Source organism: Apis laboriosa, unplaced genomic scaffold (assembly GCF_014066325.1).
Source record: "Apis laboriosa isolate Shangri-la unplaced genomic scaffold, ASM1406632v1 scaffold104_cov149, whole genome shotgun sequence".
Lineage (NCBI taxonomy): Eukaryota > Metazoa > Arthropoda > Insecta > Hymenoptera > Apidae > Apis > Apis laboriosa.
Window position 1 is genome coordinate 1,080,337 of NW_025220694.1, and position 16,034 is coordinate 1,096,370.

The following is a 16,034-nucleotide window of genomic DNA, read 5'->3' on the forward strand; positions in this document are numbered from 1 at the left end:
AATCCTTTTAATCGTATCGGCTGTCGTCAATATCGATGAAAAATAAATTTTACGAAAGCCTGTAATCAATAATCGATAAATTAAGGGTTAATAATTTTACATCGAATAGGATAAAATCTAATACAATCCTATATTTTCCTACACTTTGAAATCATTTTTTCTCTTTTAAATCGTCAATAACTAAGGAAAGGCGCATATTATTATTTTATCCTATAAAGTATGAACTCGATTTCCGGATCATTCCTTGTAAATTCTTTTAATCGTCGAAAGAGTGGAGGATTTCGAGAATGGAGGATTCGATCGTCCGGAAGTGGTTCGCGTGGCGACTTCTTGCCGTGGCCGGCGACTCATAATTTACCGGTTAAGCGTGGTTCTCATAGAAAGTAAGGGAACCGAGTAGCCGATTTGCCTGCGTGTCGACGTTCTGAAAGCTTCCCGCGAACGCGTGCCACGCGATGACTTCCTTTTGCGCGGAAACGGGTTTAACGGACTCCTCGAACGCCATCGAGCAATTCGAGAATTGCCTTTCACGTGCGCCGTTTTTATACAAATACTCGAAAAGGATTGCCTCGTCTTCGAAGTTTTATCAAAGCTTTTCAAATTTCAAGGAAAGAAAAATATTGAAATTCTAGGGATCCCTAGTCAATTCAGTGTTTCCATATTTTTGGAAACATCTTGAAACAATTTGGTATAAATAGAATTGATGTAAATCATTTTTACGAAATATAATGACTGTAGAAGTTTTATTTTTTTTAAACGTCACGTGTATTCTTTAAATTTTTTCACCAACTATTTCGCAGCCTAGAAATGAAAGACAAACTATTCGAGATACTTAGGTTTTTCATTTTGCATGTATGAAATCTAATTTGCCACGATTCGTTATGGATGAAATGGAAAATTAGTCGATGAAAAGGTGTATTGGAAAATTAAATATAAAGGATGTTAGAAAAAGAAGATCATGGAGAACGAGAAGGAGAGTTGTACGTATTCCATGATTAATATCATAAATCGAATTTACACGAAAACAAAGAAACCTCGTAAGAAATGTATCAAGAATGTTAATGATAATTAATATTTTATTTCAATATTCAAAGAATATTGGCACTCGATATTCGAACGAATCTATAAAAAGAAATTCACGATGCACGTTTTACACGTTGCAAAGTGCAAAACTGAACGCTTCACAGAGATTATTTTACAGGCACAAGTTCACTTCGGCACTTTTTGCCAGCTTTCGACTCTTCTTGTCCAGTTTCTGTTAGCCTATAATTCCGAAACGGTCCGCTCGAGGTAATAACTTTCAATAACAGTAAAAACGGAATGCATTGGCGTCGCTTGTATCATTGCTTCTGATTAATGGACGAGCGCGCGCCAATGATTATTTAAAGATGGCGCTCCTTTTTGAACCGACAATTTTCCTTTTAATTTTTGAGAGGCTAATCGCCCGCTCTTCTCAAGGTTAAAGACTAAAATGCGAAATTCAATCGAAAATGGAAAATGTTTGGATGCTGTTTCTCTCGAGATCGTGCATCTCGTTTCACGCACTTTCCATACACGAATACCTGTGTTGTTGTGGTCACGGTTAAGAATGGAACGAACGTGTGTGATTCTTTGCAAAATGGCACGCGAGTGCATCCAACTGCACGCATGATCGATCGTAACGATGTCTCGAGAAAGTTGGCGAAATGCTGATTTACAACTTCGTTATGAGCTACTTTGGACGGTGCATTGTAATTTTGAGTCGCCGTGCACCTGAAATTAGATGTATCGTCAACACAACAGTTGAAATATTGCGTAAGAATATAGGTATTGAAACGAAAAAATTGTTTTGCGACAGTGAAAAATTAATATATTTAATATTTTAGATTTTCTACAGGAAATATAGATTTCTAAAAAAGTTTTAATTATTAAAGGAGGAGGACTTTGAAGTTTTTAAATACGATTTTTAATTTTTTAACTTTTTAATTCACGTATTATGATATTTTTTCCTTTGGTGTTGTAAATTTATTAATTATAAATTTATTAATAGGTATTTAAAAAAAAATAATATTCGCAATATGTGAATGGACAAATTAAGAGTTCTTGAGAAACGAGTCATTTTCCTTGATCTGTTCTACATTTACTCCAAATTTTTTTCCATTTAAAATTATTATATACGTTAAAAGAGGAGATATTGTAAATTTTTGTAAAATCAAAGTGATCATTTTTAAATGATTTACGACGCTATAGAAAATTTGTTGATCAAAGTCAACTTAAATATTATTGTTACAACGCCAATGCTTATAAATAAGATCTGTTTCCTTTAAATAATATATACCTTACTTTAATTTGTATCTTTTTGCATATCATATTTCGTATATTCAAATTTTCTATACGCATAAACATTTACTTCTTGATATTACATATCATGAATAGCAAAAAGAAATTTTATCCTTATATTTTCCATCCTGTAACACATATACGTGTGATAATACAAAGGCCTTGTAACACAAATTAAAAATGAAAAATTTTTATCGAAACAAATAAAATCGAAACAAAACAAAAAAAAAAGATATAAAAAATCTTCATCCAAATCTCGCGATACTTCGTTTAACGAATTATTACACGAGGAAATTAAAGGCTTCGGTCGAAACTTCACTCCGTTTCATTCCACTTCGATTAAAAGTCGATTAAGCCATTAAATCGCACGAAGTACACTGGCAGGTAAATCGAAAAGCGGCGATGTGCTTGAAGAAGATAACGAGCTTCGATATTCTGGAGTACGTAAATTTTAATGAAATACGTGATGAACCTCAGTGAAACTTGAGAAATGCGCGCCACTGATATCGGCCAACAACTGCTTTTAATCGAAACTTTCAAATCCATCGAATCACGTAGCCATTTTTCGCGCGCGACTTCCACGTGTACAAATATTAAATATTAGCAAGAGTGGTTCGGATTCCCGCAAAAATCGTTTCGTTTCAGCGTTGAGGTGAAGATGCTTACCAATGAAATAAATAACGAAGTTTAATACATAGGGAATTTCTCGATTATTTGCTCTTTTCTCTTTATTTTTCCCCGCGAAAAAAACCGTCTAAGATACATTCGCAATTTTAAGAGTTTTTCTCCCTCGAATAAACATATTTGTCTATCTCTATTTTTTACGCTTCTTGTGTATTCAATATATATAATTTAATATTTCTCTTAGGAATTTTTTTGCAAATTAAATGTTTGAAGAAACGACATCGAATGGAAATAGAAAAAGTTTGCGAGCCTGTTAATGTAGATCTTTAAAAAGGCGAAAGAATTATTGAAATTGGTTTTCAGTTAAAGTGAGATTGAAAAAAATAATCTTACGAGTTTAATGTTTCTCTTAGGAAATTTTTTGCAAATTAAATGTTTGAAGACATCGAATGGAAATAGAAAAAGTTTGCGAGCCTGTTAATGTAGATCTTAAAAAAGGTGAAAGAATTATTGAAGTTGGTTTTCAGTTAAATTGAAAAAAATAATCTTACGAATTTAAATTTAATTATTCCCCTCGTTCGAACGAGACCAATCCTTTCTTCTTAAGGAGACAATTATTATTGGTTCAGAAACTTTCGAAATATTTTCCTGGGCATCGTCGATGGAAACTTTTTTGAATCGTTTTCGTAACAATTGAATTTCTAGTTGGAAAACTAGCTAGCCACGCGGTTCATATCTCGGAGATTTTGTTTTCTGAAGAGAATCCTCTGCATATAACAGTTGCACAAAAGTTGTTGCGCGCAAACTTTTAGCAATGGATAGCAGAGACAGTAACATCGAGATAAAACTTGGAAACTAGCCCTGACAATTTCCTCTTCTGGAGAAACTTGCGCCGTCCAATTATAGAAAAAGTTTGGAAGCGTGTAAATTCGAAGAGACGATTTAAAATCCTTTAAGAGACAATTGTAAAACGAAATGTGCGTCCATTATCAAGGATATATTCTTTATTATTACAGATATTTAATCGATTTTCGTAATTGTCACCAAATTTCCAGAATAATTTTCTTAAATCTTCCATTTCTTAAATCGTAACGTATCGATAAATCCAGTAACAAATTAATATACATTGTTTACTTACAATATTATAATAATATTCTTACGAAAAATGTTATCTTTTAATAATCCACGATCATCAGAAATTTAAGGTGGAGTTCGACAAATCATCTGCCTTTATCTCTGTTCATCTTCTCTCTCCTTCCTTTCATCTCCAATCATCGAAGTCTATCTAAACCCCCTTATCAAATCCTCTATCAACAACTTTCACGGCTACGACGTCACCTGGTGTGCACCATCGTTATCACACGCGTGTTCATCGATCGATCCATCGAGGAGGACGCGACAAGGTACTCGCGTACTCTCGACTCTGAAAGAGAGAGAGAGAGGAGGGAGAGAGTTCCTCGACCCATTCTCGATCGTAACGAGGCTAATGGGAGAAGGATCGTCGGTCCGGGTTTTCGAGCCGGTAATTTCTCCTACGCTCGATTCCGCGGGAAAAACAAGACCGGCTGCAGGAAGAGGAACGAACGAACGAACGAACGAACGGCGATCCCCTGTCGGCCAGGCCATCTCCCCGTGTACAGGCGACATGCATTATCCGCCAGATATGGTCAAGGCAGAACTGTTTAAAGAAAAACGTGGACGGAAGGCAGAAAGCCAGAAAACCAGAAGGACTGGCTTAGTCACACTCTGGTCTGGTAATCTCGATATCTAAAACGATTTTCTAAAACGATTGCGAGTAATTGCGACAAGTTATACAAGGCGCGTTAAAAGTTATCGCAATAGTAAACGATTATAAATGATTGGATCGATAATAATGGGTATTTCGTATCGAGCAGCGATTAATTAAGAATCTGAAACTGAAAATTCTTTCGAATCTTGATAGAAGGTTCAAGGCTCTCGAGATTTTTATTCCAACTTTTGAAAAGAATGAAGAATAAATGTTTCAAAATTTTCATATTTTCATTTCATATTTTCATTTTATTAAAATACCTCGAAACGATTCTTTCGAGTCTTGAAGAAGAAAGTTCAAGGCTCGTAAAGATTTTTATTCCAACTTTGGCCAATTATTAAAATAGTAAGAATGAAGAATAAGCGTTTCGAGTATTGATAGAAGATTCAAAGCCCTCGAGATTTTTATTCCAACTTTGGCCAATTTTTGAAAAGAATGAAGAATAAGTGTTTCAAATTTTCAAAATTTTCATTCATATACATTTCATTAAGATACGAATTCGATTTTTTCGAGTCTTGATAGAAGGTTCAAGGCTCTTGAGATTATTCCAATTTTGGCCAATTATTAAAATGGTAAAAATGAAAAATAAGCGTTTCAAAATTTTCATATTTTCATTTCATTAAAATATTTCGAAACGAATCTTTCGAGTATTGATAGAAGGTTCAAGGCTCTCGAGATTTTTATTCCAACTTTGGCCAATTTTTAAAATGGTAAGAATGAAGAATAAGCGTTTCTTTTGAGTATTAATAGAAGATTCAAGGCTCTCGAGATTTTTATTCCAACTTTGGCCAATTTTTAAAAAGAATCAAGAATAAGCGTTTCATATGCATTTCATTAAAATTCCTCGAAACGAATTTTGCTTCTTTTTTGGCGATACAACGAGAACTCCAAGTTGCGATTATATATTGAATATAAATACTAATAAAGCGTATTAAACACAGAGAATGACAGTTTTTCAAACCTTCATTTTTTCTAGATAATCGATTAATTATTCGCGCGTGTATTTGAAAAGAATCGAAAATTTAATGTATTTTATTTTCATTTATAATAATTCAAACATTAGTTAATAGAAATATTCAACAGTGAACAAACAACACTCTCAAAAATCATCATTCCACGTATATTTTCGACACAGAAGAATCATCCTCTTTCCTCGTATATCATAATTTTCGACACACCTTCTAGAATTCGTAAGCAACGAGTCCAGAACTCATTTAACGATACCGGAAGCAGCGTCGATCGCTAGGTTTACGTCGTTAATAATTTCTTTATTAATCGTCTCGCGAACAGTTAATTACCTCGAAGCTCGCCATGATGTCCATGATTCTTGGCACGCCCGTCGACTAACTTTTACAGATAATCTATTTACCTTTTTTCTTCATTCACAGCGCAAAGTCGCGTTTTATTAACGATCCAAACGGCCACCTATTTTTTTTCCTTTTTTTTTTTCCCCCACATAATTACACGCGTTAAAACAGATCGGAATATATATTGGCTCGTTAGGGAAATGGAAACAGCCGGAATCAGTGGGTTACGCGGCTTTCTATCTGTTGAATACTTCTCGAATGATATTTAAAACACCTCTCCAACACTTGTTACAGCGGATGTAAATTTGTAATAAATTAGATATAGACGCCACTTTCGATCTTGTTTCTTGTTGTTCCTGCTCTTCTCGCAGGAATTATTCGATATTCTGCGAACAGATGGAAGGGAGGGGAGTAATAATTTCATTGTTGTGTTCCTTTTCGTGTAATTAAATGCGATTAAAGATTAAAATTAAAATCGTGGAGCGATATTTACTTGAGCTAACTTCAACATCCGTCGCGAGATAAGTATACAGATAGGCGAGGAACGGATGTATAGATTTTTCACTCCCGTTCCATTATTCATCTCGTTATCGAGGCAAGAAACAAATTAGGAGGATAAGGTTTTAAGGATTGGTTTTTACGAAATGATCCGAAAAACCGTTCTTTTTTCCCTCCTTCGTTGACCGGGTAAAACGTTCCATTCGGTTAGAACGGCAATACTCTGTCGATTATCGATGTTACGGAAAGAGTAATTGACAGTCGCTTTCCGTTGGCAAATAGTGCAATGGGTTGGAAATTACACGCGAGTAGAAACTCGCGCAGCGTGTCCCGTCAAAAAATGAAGAAAATGCGCGATATTTAATGCGTGAGACGCCGGCTCGGGTTTGTTGCCTGCGGACTTCTGACCGGAAACTGGACGAGTTTCTTGAAGGGACAAACGTTTTTTTTCTTTCTTTCTTTCTTTCTTTCTTTCTTTCTTTTTTCTTTCTTTGTTCTACTCTCCAGTTTGAAACGAGTTTGTACATATAGGTATAATTAATATTTTTCTGCGATTCGATGATTATGATATTCCAAAACGAAGAATCCGATACTTAATTATTTTCTAATAGCCTAGTAAAAGAGGTAAAAACTTGCTTTCAATTTTTTCAACACGTGTAAGATGTGTAATGTATAAAATTGTTGATATCGATTATTTTTTTCGAGGGATTACGTAGTTTTAATTTCAATTTCTTTTTTACTTTTTTTTCAAAAATAATTTGGTTATTTAAAATGTTATTAATCCTCTAATCCAAACTATAAAAATATAAAAAATAAAGATATATTGAGATACGCAATATATGATATCACGTAATTATTTCAAATAATCTATAGAATATAATACACATACGTTTGAGATACGATTGCGAGATTAAATATATATAAAAAGTTACAGAAATACTTTACATAAATATAATAATCTCAAAATCTTGATCAAAGTAATTGATCTCACTCTCTTCTTTCATTTTTAAATTTAAAAGAAAAAAAAAAAATAGTAATATACTGCACCGTGGTGTTAGCGCAAAAATTATAATAGCTTCCTCTAAACGGATCGTTATCGATACGTATCGTATGGTGAAATCAAGGGGGCGAAGAATGCTCGATCGATGCTTGCTTTAATTGGACAGCGTCGCGATGTTTCGGCACGCGGATTTTCTAAACCGATTAAGAAGTAATTGCGGCGACAGTTGCCCCGCGGCCTGGAAAACCATACCCATTCGATATGCCTTTTTCTACCACCTCTGCCGCCGATTTATCATTAAACGTCCGTCCATCCCATCGCTCGGTGGAGAAAATAATCTAATCTCGTCCCGGTTAATTGAGGCGAGGCGTTTAAAAATTGGACGCTCGTGCTGCCCTCTCTCGTCTGCCCTGCCAATTATTCCTCATTTGTCTTGATTGGAACGGCTCGAATAAAAACGGGAAACCGAATGAATGGAGCGATGATACAATGCGATTTTATATTCTGTATTCGTCGCGTTTGTTTTAGCAAGGTCGTCGTTGCAGATTGATTAATGGGGGAATACGTATGCGCATGTATTACATGGTGATTAAATCGTATATCGTTGTCACGATATTACGATATTACGTAATGGAAGTAACGTAAATTGTTGTTAGCAATGTCATTATTGTCGAGGATAATAGGCAAACGATAAATTTATTTGATCTGCTTTTATTTATGTATTTAAGAAAAATTCTTATATTCTTGAAATAAATATTTTGAGTATATATAAATAGAATTATCGATAAGCGTAAAATTTGAAAAAAAAAATATATATATAAAAAGCACTCGAAATTTAGAAAAATTTCAAGTGACATCGAAAAAATAAAAATTTTCCAATAACTTTTGAAATTATCATTTTATCCTCACTCCAAGCATTCTTTTTATTTGTCAGAAATTTCGCGAAACGAAACATCCTCGATTTCGTTCTATCTCTTAATATTCGAATATTAGATTCCATTTTCGGTGCCAAGTTAACGCCGAGTTAATACGCCCACGCTTCTGCATTATGATCGAAACGGATAGAGGTTATCCAAGCCTCGTAATACGGAGTAACGTTGTTGAATCCAGGTCAAACGTGGAAGCCAAGTTTTTCTTGCCAACTCGCTTTTTCCCCTCGACAGATTTATCGCGTTCCCCGTTAATAGACGAGGAATATGTTGATTCGTGAAGGAAAGAAGTCGAACACGGGTGACGTCCACGAAGAGCCTTGTTAGTCGACATTGAACTTCCTTTCACTGTGTAATTGAATTAATCGCCGCCGATACTTTGTTGCTCCCTTACGCCTTCTTCTCTCCTCTCGAACTCCCTTTAAAATTCGCCTTGGGTCGTTGACTTTCTTGCTTGGCGGGCATTGAAGTCTCTTTCTCTCTCTCTCTTTCTCTCTCAATCTCGCGAGATCCAACCAATTTTTTCGTTCGTTGGAATTGAAAAAAAGTAACGAAACAAAGTATCGATCTCGATGATTTTTTTTCTCCTGTCGTATTATGGATGCATATAAATTTCAAATGTGAAAATAATAAAGATTTGAAATGGAGATTTGGAATGGAGATAAAGCATCAAAGAAGAAACTCTCGAGTAGTTATTTTTATTCATGATGACGTTTTCTTTTCTCTTGACACGCAAAAATGATAAATTCCTTTGGAGAGGAAGAAAGCGGATAAGATTTATCTTTATTAAATAATAAAAAAAACTTCTCGTGTGAATATTTTACGAAGCAATTTTTCAAAAGGGAAAAGGATCTTTAAAAGAAAAGAAAATCAAACTCTAACAAACTCGGCCAGTTTCATTCACAAAACTTCATCCCAACTTCATCGACTCCTTCTCTCAACAACGACGAGCATCGTTCGTTCTCGAAATCAATCTCTTTTTTCCTCCCCCCTCCCCCCCCCCTTCGAAAAAGAAATCCTCCTTTTGTTCCCTCGCTCGATTCTTCCTCAATTTTCCCTCATTCCTCCGTTTCACCACCGGCAAAAAGAGACCGGGAAAACCGCACGACGATGCACAGGTTCTCTCAACGGGCAGAAGAAGCGAATCCGTTGAACGGAGGAAGGCCGATGATACGAATGGAACGTTATAGTTCGCAGACAGATTCACGCCCGAGCTGGCTCGAGTTTTTGTCGTTGTCCAGGGTGGAACTCGGGAGAGGGGCGGGAGGGGAGGAGGAACCGGTAACCCTGGATTAACTTACTTTCAGCCGCATGGACAGACGAAGATGGTTGAATCGCGAGCCCTCGAGATCGCTGTAAACACCGCCTAAACGGCGATCAGAGGCGTAAAAGGCATAAACGGGCTGCCGCTCTCGCCGTGGACCGTAATTTTCCTCCCTGGTAGAGAAACAAGTGTACGGCCGTTTGAGCGACTTTAATTTTTTTTTTCTTTTTTCTTTTTTTTTACGTCCGTTTCGTCTATTAGGTAACGACGATCATCATCGGTTTGCCGCAAGAAGTAGCGGCTCCCTTTTGGTCAAGGAATGGCTACCCTCTTTCGATGCAAATACGAGACGATCGTCGAAGAATGGCCGTTTCGAATCGTTGGTAATTATCGTGTTGGCCGACAGTGGTGGTTCTTTCTTGGAAGATTTATTGGAATAATTTCGTTGTTGCAGCTCGTTCTTCGAGTGACATAGAGCAGTAGTTGAGATTATAAGAGTACATCTGTATGTGTGCAATTTACTTTCGATTTTGTACAAGATGAATGGACGAAGACTTGTTATTGTATTCGTGGAAGATGATTTCGGTATGGAGTGATGGATCTTTTGATTTTTTTTTTTTCGTATTCAAGGTCGTAGATTAAAATGTTGTAAGTCCAATTGGATCTGTCTCGATCTCGGCTATTGCACGACAGAAATTTTTTTTCTCGTCGTAAGAATTCGAAAATGATTTCTTCCTTTCAATTTTTCAATATATCGTATCCATATTTATCGTATCGAGTTTCATGAATATCTTATTAAACGATAGAATTTTATCTTCTATTTGAAAACTCTTTGAGAATCGTTCGCAGAGTTTTAGAATTTTAATCCTTTCTTTTTTTTTCTTTCTTTCCGAACACGATTCGATAATAAACTTACTTCTGATTAATTTAATTAGCGTTTCACACGATACAAAGTGAGATATATAATTCAATAAATATCTCGGCCACGATCTCGTGCGTTCACACGTATTCATAACACGCGACCCCGCAAATCCTTCGATCAAATCGCGAACGCATAAATCTCATTCCCGCAAGGTTAATGTATTCTTAAAACGATATAATATTTCTGCCTTTCCTGCATGCTATAAATCGTTCTCGCGGAGCTGCTGTGGACCAATTCGATTCCGCACGTTTTGACCGTGAATGAAGCGTTGCGCAAACGTGGACAAACGTCACCCGCGACCTATCCACCCGGGATATCTATCATTTGCATTCCTCTTCCGCTTCTGTTGAGATGAATCGTCGATCAGATCGAGATCGTGAGATAAATCGAGTTTGTAGATGAAAACGAACAAGGATTATCCTTGATTTTTCGAAAAAGATTTTTAAATGATACGAAGTGTAAAGAAATAAAACTTACACGGTTTATTCAATTTCAAAGATAATTAATTCTAGAATTTTACGGAATTATTCTTATAATAGATATCGTCGAATACTTTAAAGAATAATCGTTGAATCCAAAAGAATTAACAGTTCAATTTACTTTCGATTGAATTTTTCGACGAAAATGGGATATTTTCGACCGAGTCAAAGGTTTTGAGTTCGGTTTCTTTTATATTCATCACAGGTGAATCGCAATAGTATCGCCGTGCGAAAGAGGATTTATTAATGAAAAGAAAATATTCGAGCGATAAATTTCTCGGTTGGAAATAGGAGAAGTGTCTCGTGTAATCTGGTATAATTGAATGAAGACGAAAAGTGGATTAGGCCACTTTCCTTCGAGAAGGGGCGCAATCAGGCTTGATTATTATGTGCGCGAACTCGAACTCAATAACGTCCCCTGTTTTCTTCCTCGAACCTAGATTACGTTTAATTACTATTATGACGCCTTGCCAACACACGGGACAATGTGCACGGATTCGAAATCCGAGGATACCACGAGGAACGGAATCTCTTTCACCGAAAGAAAGCAACTTTTCATGCCATTCAGAAACCATTCAGATCAATATTGATTTATATTTATTCATGAATAATTTAATTAAATCGATTGCTTGATTTCAACTAAAAGTTTAATCCCTTTTCTTGCTTATAAGAAATTTAGAAATTAATTTATAGTTATAACAAAAAATACAATAATATCGATATACATATAATATAATACAAAATACATAAAAGAGAATTTAAAAATATAAATATATGATTTCCAAAGATTGAATTTTTGTTACGATGATCAGCATCTAAATCCTTTCTATAAAAATCGTACTCTTTTTTCAATTACGTAATGTATTGTCGAGAAGGAAATATTTGGTGGTCGAACAATTGTTAATATGAATCGAATGAAAGAAGTGATCTTCGTTCCAATAATCAAACTCGAGGATTTGCAAGGATCTGCAACGATGTACTTTTCTTTTTTTCAACTAATCACGTGGAGTATGTGATTTCGCGTTTATACGTCGAGATCGAGGAAACTTACTACTATCGTTCGTGTAAAAAAAAAAAGGAGTCATCGACCTCTGAAAAGAAATATCGAAACGAGATATTTCGATAAGATTAATTATATTGGAGAATGAGAAATGGGTAAAAATGAAATTCGTCGTTGGATGGAACGGTGAAGGTGTTGGGTTTTGCCTCGAGGAAACTTTTCTACATTTGCTTCGGTGTAACGTATTTACGAAGAATTCGAGAGGAATACACCGGTTTCGAGGACGTTTATGTGGGTCACCGAGGGAATTAAGTCGAACGTGTATCACTTGTTAACGACAATGGTGTAAACTTTGTGAACGATTGATGGATTTCCACGTGTCTGGTCGAAAATTTTCGTGTACAATTATGATTATATGCGTGAATGTTTTCCTTCAGAATTTTCGATCCTTGAAATTTGGATTGTCGGATATCTTATACTGTACACGTATATTCTTAAGCCGAGTTTTACATTTTGAAATGATTTTTGATTAGTTTAATCCTCCATTTTTTGATCGATCGATTGAAAATCGATATTATTGGATCGATGAATTTCAATATATTTATTAATACGATTATTCACGTTTGAAAAGCCTAATGGAAAATAAATAAAAGTTCTAATGTGTTTGATAATTTCGGAGAAAAATATATATGGAATTTCAAAATTTATTTTATCATGGCAAAAATAATTATACAAGGAAATTAAAATTGTTACATACGTGCCATTTTTCATTGGTTTCCCTCTTTAAATTGCATTTTAAACTGCATTATAGATATAGATCTAGATTTTCTTTTACCGATTCTGTGAATAAAATCAACAAGCTTGCGAATAATTATTATGATAGAATCGAATTTTTTTATTAAATCAAACGTGTTCTCTGAAATCAAATTAATATCATACTGAAACTCGATTAATATCGTGTGTGCAAACATTAGATTACACGTATCGTTCTGCATAGATTTCTCTTACATATTCGAATTATATATAATTATTCCATACGTTCGAGTAAAAATTATAAATTGCGTACAAAATATATACGCGTATACGCGTGAAAAGTTACAGCTATATTTTTTGTTACACGCAAAAGATCTTCGAATCGAAACGAATCGAGATTGAATTAAAACCTCAAGCAAATCACGTTAATCACTTTCCACAATCCAAATCGTTATCCAGATATTTTTTTTTTTTCGACTATATTTATTATCCATTTTATTTATTATCCAAGCCTAAAATTTTCAGTCGTCGAAAAATCGAAAAATCGTAAAATCGTCCAGTTATTGATACAAAGCTTAAATAGATGTCACGTGATAGGGAATCGTCAACATCATCGTTCTCCTCAAAATAATCCTCTGAAGATCTCATTACGCGTCTCATAGGTCAGCGGTTCGGTCTCGTGATTCGAGTTTGAGTGAATTGAATCGGCGGATCACCGCGATCCTGACCGTGCTACCCTATGAACGATAATGGGAAGATGAAAGATCACGCCGCCAATTTTCCCTGCTCCATAATGCACCGAAATGATTTATTATCGTCGAACCAACGACGAGCACGTTTCCGACTTTTTCCTCATCAATTTACCGGGCAATATAGAAGACTATGGCTAAGAAATTTTCAATCTATCCAAATTCTCTTATTAATAGCTAAAATTTAAATTTGTCGTAGAAAATTACGAGGAAAGGATATCGCTTGAGATATTCAATCTGCCACAGTGATTAGATTTATAACTTTACCTGCCTTTTTATTTCAAGCTATCCTACGATACGATAGGAAAAAAAAAAAAAGAAAAATTTTAAGATCTCTACTACGTCGTTTTAAAATAAAAATTTACACATTATTTCTTATTGCGTTAAAAGAAAAATTCGAGTAACGATTCTACTATTCGCAGAGAAGTGAATCATATCTACATCCACATAATATACATTTATTTATCCAGAAGAGTCAATGATTTGCGCATCAACAAATTCGATCCAATTTCGAATTAATCTACTTAATCGACAGAGAATAACAAGAGGACACGAGAAAAATAATAATTAAAGGCTGTTTTCGCGAGAAAGAAGAAGACGATGGGTGGGACACGCATTTCAGCCCAGTTATTTGCTCAGCTGCGTCGAGCAGAGAGCATGATCGAAACGGCCATTCGGTTGATACCGGCTAATTTCACCATCATCCCAATTTCCAAAGCGGGAGTTCGTTTCACGGTCGTGACCCACGAGGATGGTGGCGTTCACTTTTCACGAGCCGACTCAACCCTCGTAGTCCCACGGTCACTCTCTCTCTCTCTCTCTCTTAGAATAATCCCTCTCCGACATGGTGTCTACGCGGTAATAGGAAGATGAAGGATCACGGTGGTAATTTGCTCAGTCAACGGCCGGCGAGATCGCGAAGATTTATCACCGGGGTACGTTCGATGAAGAGAAGAGAGACGATGAAGAAGAAGAAGAAGAAGAAGAAGAAGAAGAAGAAGGAGAAGGAGAAGAAGAAGAAGGAGAGAGAAAGGGCAAGGGTAAGGCGACAATGAGAAGGACGGAGAGAGGGGTGGAGAAAAAGGAAGGAAGAGGAGAGGGAGCGAGACAAAGAGTGCTAGGACTCGAAAACCAGTCTACACGCGTCGCGTCGCGACGCGCGAGATGTCTGACCGCTCTTGACCCTCGTTCCAGGGTGTTGGAATTTATCGTGTTGGAAGGACTCACCTCGCCACTGATGCTCCGCCACGCTGCTGGCCCTGCCTCGATCGGGGTCCAACCGATACCTTGCGACGGGGAGGGGGGAGGAGGGGAGAAATATCTTCCGAAATATCCAAGAAGAAGCCGTTGGGCGGCGATGGTCGGGTTTTTTTTTTTTGGTTGCCGGCCTCTTTTCTACCTCTCTTTCGAAGAAGCCGAACCACGGAACACCGGAGGAACGAGTTTTCACTTTTATTATACCGTCAGTCCCGCGCGCCCCGTCTCTTTCTTTCCTCGCCACACGTTATCACAGTTCCTCGGAGGAGGGACCCCCCCCCTCGAATCACGCAAATCAAAGATGCAGATGGGAAACGACGGATAACAATCACGAGGGAAGAAAACTGCAGAAGAAAGAACTGCGGTTACGATTAATATAATAAACACTGTGGACGAAACACAAACCGATCACCGTTCACGTTCAGGAAGAAGAACGAGGCGCAAGGAGGAAGAATATATATATATGTATATGTATATATACGTATATAAGCTGGAAGAAAGAGAGGGGAAGTATCACGGGATCACCTCCTCCTTTATATCATTCCAAACGTGTATCCACGGAACGGATTTATCCAGAGGCACGATGATGTTTGTTGCGTATATAACGTGCGTTGCGGTGGTGATGGTGTCTCTTCACAGTCCTTCTCGATGAACGAAATCGGAGCCCGGAGCACGGTATTATCCATGGAGTATCGGTGTCGAGGGGGGGTGGGGGGCTGATGGGGGGATCCACGATCAGGAGCGTTGATCCGTGTGCACGAGGAGCGTAGTTGTCGCGTTATACGGGACGACAGGTGCAGCGGCTGCAGCTGGCACGGTCGTCGGCTTCATACTGAAGGGGCGCCTCGACGCCGCCGGCACGCCGATGCTACGAGAAACTGGCTCTGCCACTGGCGACGGCACCGAAAACTCGGACCAAGCGCAGACTCTGCCCTCGCTCTACGCTTGCTCTCCGCCGCTGTCCTCCACCTGCCCCCCTTCCTTTCCCCCTACTCCTCGTCGCGGGATCGCGAGTGGGGGAGCGGGAGAGAGGGAAGGGGAAGCGCTCGTGCTTCTACCTTCTCCTCCTCTCCGCGTTCCACTTCCTCGCCCCTCCCTCGCCGCCATCCCCCACTCCTCGCCCGCGAACCCCCACCACGCGCCT

General features: G+C 37.3%; 1 protein-coding gene across 2 annotated transcripts in view; it reads right to left on the reverse strand.

The window, feature by feature from the left end:
* The window catches only part of LOC122712243 (storkhead-box protein 2), a 124,576-nt gene extending 108,793 nt beyond the window's left edge, over nt 1-15,783 (reverse strand). Inside the window, exons 1-2 of one of the 2 annotated variants that reach the window (XM_043931768.1) lie at nt 15,416-15,783; nt 14,861-15,234 (exon numbers count right to left, since the gene is read on the reverse strand). The gene's annotated coding sequence lies outside the window, so the exon portion shown is untranslated. Of the gene's footprint in view, nt 1-14,860 lie in introns of both variants that reach the window. The other variant, XM_043931849.1, reaches the window with a different exon arrangement.
* Nucleotides 15,784-16,034: the final 251 nt, after the last annotated feature.